General features: G+C 46.2%; 1 pseudogene; it reads left to right on the top strand.

The window, feature by feature from the left end:
- The first annotated feature begins 985 nt into the window (after positions 1-985).
- LOC102134542 (uncharacterized) lies at positions 986-1,897 on the top strand (annotated as a pseudogene).
- Positions 1,898-3,837: the final 1,940 nt, after the last annotated feature.

Raw genomic sequence — 3,837 nt, forward strand, 5'->3', positions numbered from 1 at the left:
TCAGAGAAGAGGTTGCTGGGACCATAACCCCAGGGAGAGACAGGATGGAAGGAGAGCATGCAGGGAGCAGAGGACAGGGCTACTCTCCAAGGAGGAGAGGGAAAAGGCCACAGAAATGGGAAAGGGGCCAGGACAAGTCAGTGGAGAGATGGTCAGGGCCTGGCCGGGAGGAGCAGGAGGAAGGCGGTGGAGCTCAGCCCCACGGCAGCAGGACCGCTCCCATTCATCTGGTCCTCTACTTCTGAAATTCTGGAATGCAGAATGAAACGTACAGATGGGCCAGCGGTGATATGTTATCTATCATAGGTTAAGGCCTCAAGTTTTATTTTATTCATTTTTAAACTTTTTTTTTTTTTTTTTTTTTTGAGACAGGGTCTTGCTCTGTCGCCAAGGTTGGTGTGCAGTGGTGCCACCATGGTTCACTGTAACCTTGAAACCCTGGGCTCAAGTGATCCTCCTGCCTCAGCCTCCAGAGTAACCAGGACTACAGGCGCATACCACCATACCAGCTAATTTTTTAACGTTTTGTAGAGAAAGGCTCTCCCTGTGTTGCCCAGGCTGGTCTTGAACTCCTCGACTCAAACAATCCTCCCGTCTTGGCTTCCCAAAGTGTTGCGATTACAGGCATGAGCCACTGCTCCCAGCCACAAGTTTTATTTTAAATGTCTACCTTTCAATGATCAGGTCGAGGAGAGGCGTGCAGTGGCACTATCTCGGTTCACTGCAACCTCCAGCACCTGGGTTCTGGTGATTCTTCTGCCTCAGCCTCCCGAGTAGCTGAGACTACAGGCACGTGCCACCACTCCCGACTAATTTTTGTATTTTTAGTAGAGTCAGGGTTTCACCTTGTTAGCCAGGTTGGTCTCGAACTCCTGACCTAAAGTGATCTGCCTGCCTCAGCCTCCCAAAGTGCTGAGATTACAGGCATCAGCCACCGCGCCTAGCCTCATTGTCTAGTTTTTACCAACCAAGAAGACGATGAGATATGCCAGAGGGCCCTGTATCTGCTATGAGAACTTCCCCCAAGAGCAGCTGGCCGTGGTGCTGCAGCTGGAGCTGTGCTTGGAGCTCTTCTTCATCTCCATAGTGGTCACCACCTTCTGCCACCTGGCACTTTGTGCAGATCATGCTCTCCTGGCCCCAAGTGGGGACCTGGAGGTGCAGGAGAGCCAGGAGACTGGCTGCCATGATCCTCTTCAACTTCCTGGTCTGTTTGGACCCTACACTTTGTCTACCATGGTGGGTTCCCCCAGTGGAAGAGTCAAATTGGTGGGCGGGCGCAGTGTTGCTCAGTGCTCTCAATGCTGCATTGACCCCTTGATTTTCTTTATTTTTGTTTTTGTTTCTATTTTGTTTTGTTTTGTTTTTGAGACGGAGTCTCGCTCTGTCGCCTGGGTTGGAGTGCAGTGATGTGATCTTGGCTCACTGCAACCTCTGCCTCTCAGGTTCAAGCGATTCTCCTGCCTCAGCCTCCTGGGTAGCTGGGATTACAGGCCCCCACAACCACACCTGGCTAATTTTTGTATTTTTAGTAGAGACGGGTTTTCACCATGTTGGTCAGGCTGGTCTCGAACTCCTGACCTCAAGTGATCCACCCACCTTGGCCTCCCAAAGTGTTGCAATTACAGGCATAAACCACCATGCCCAGCCTAACCCTTTGATTTTCTGTTTCTCTTCCTCCACGTGCACAAAGCCTTTGACAGAGGGCCACAGAGGCGGCAGCATGGGGGGTCTCACTGTCTGGGTAGTGGTGAAAGCGCTGGAGAGCCAGGTGCAGAGAGAAGATGCAGATCTTAGGGATAGCCAATGTCACCTTCACAGGAGATTAGAGGCGCCAGCTTGGGGTAACTTTTTGGGGAAGAAGGGCTCAAAAAGAGGAACGATGAAACAGAACTAAGGTGAGTTCAGAGGTAAAGGAGAGTAGTAGATAGCTCAAAGCCAACTCAGCCATTGAGTGAGTGTTCCTTCGTGTCTGTGATATATTCCATTTTCTTTTCTTTCTTTTTTCTTTTTTGTTTTGCTTTGTTTTGTTTGTTTGTTTGTTTGTTTGTTTGTTTGTTTTAGAGACAGGGTTTCCCTCTGTCTCCCAGGCTGGAATGCAGTGGTGTGATCACATCTCACTGCAGCTTCAAACTCATGGGCTCAAGCCATCCTCCTGCCTCAGCCTCCTGATTAGCTGGGACCCCAGGTGCACGCCACCATACCCGGCTAATTGTTTATTTTTTATTGAGACAGGGTTTCACTATGTTGCCTAGGATGTTCAACAACTTCTGCCTTCAAGCGATCTTCCCTCCTGGGCCTCCCCAAGTGCTGAGATTACAAGCGTGAGCCACCACACCCAGCCTATAACATTTTCTTCATTATGGCTGGTACTACCTCGTGGTAAACCACAAGCCTTTTTATCCTGTAATATCAGAATCTTGGAATTCTTTATCTTCCCTATTCTGTATCTAGAAGATGGTAGCATTCACTTATCTGCCGCAGAGCTCTTAATTCTATCCTTGACTCCGATTCAGAAAGGGGGGTTCCTCATGCTGGATCTGAACAACCCAGCACAGGCAAGTCTGGGGAGCAAGGCAGGAGCCTGCATGTGGACTCAAAGGACCAGCACCCAAAACAAAGCAGTGACTGGCACAGGTGGACAAACTGGGCAAGAGAAGCAACAGTCCTTCAGAGCAGAGTCCACGTGGTGGGAAGAAACAGGTCATGATACTTTTTAGTGGTTACCTCCTATTGTGTTTGTGCCTTCTTTTTTCCTTTCTCAGTCTTGCCAAGAGGTCCATTAATCTGTCTTTTCAGAAAACCAAGATCCTTTCTGGCATTTATCTCTGTTTTCTTGTTGCATTAATATCTAATCTTATCTTTATTGTTTCCTTCGTTTTACTTTATTCAGTCTCCTCTGTTGCTCCTTTTCTAACATGTTAACTTGGATGCTCATTCATTTTAGCCTTTCTTCTTTGTTAATGTAAGCATTTAGTGCATTGGACAGATTTCCCTCTAAGAACAGCTTTAGTGGGATGTCACAAGTTTTGATTTGCAGAATTCTCATTATTTTGAGTTCTAAATAGGCTCCAAATTCCATGTGATTTTTTTCTTTGACTCTCGACTTTGGAAATGTATCTTAATTTTCAAACACAGAATTTTTTCCCCTTTATTCTTTTGTTACTCATTTCTAACTAGAGAGTGCTGTTTCAATGGTATCGGTCTTTTGAAATTTGCTGAGAATTGTTTTTTGGCTTGGAATATAAACAGTATTCTAGTATTCCAGTAATGAAAAGAAGAGAGATTCTGCAATTGTTGGGTGCCATCTTCTCTGTATATATCTTAGATCGAACTTGTTAATTTATGATGTTCAAATCTTCATAACCTTTATAAACATTTTCATCTATTTAATCTATCAGTTACATGAAGAGGTGCATTACATGCTCCTTCTATCATGGTAATTTGTCTATTTCTCCTTGTAGTTCTGTCTCCCTGGTGAACTGAAACTTTCAAAATTCCTTCTGCCTTAACACTGATTTTGTCTGATATTAACAGAGCCACATCGACTTCGTTTTTAGTTATTATTTGCCTAGTCCATCTCTGTCCATCCTTTTACATTCAACCTTGCTATATCTTTTTTTTTTTTTTTTTTTTGAGACAAAGTCTCGCTCTGTGCCCCAGGCTGGAGTGCAGTGGCGCACTCTCGGCTCACTGCAAGCTCCGCCTCCCGGGTTCACGCTATTCTCCTGCCTCAGCCTCCCGAGTAGCTGGGACTACAGGCGCCCGCCACCGCTCCCAGCTAATTTTTTGTATTTTTAATAGAGACGGGGTTTCACCATGGTCTCGATCTCCTGA

Source organism: Macaca fascicularis, chromosome 19 (assembly GCF_037993035.2).
Source record: "Macaca fascicularis isolate 582-1 chromosome 19, T2T-MFA8v1.1".
NCBI classification, from domain to species: domain Eukaryota; kingdom Metazoa; phylum Chordata; class Mammalia; order Primates; family Cercopithecidae; genus Macaca; species Macaca fascicularis.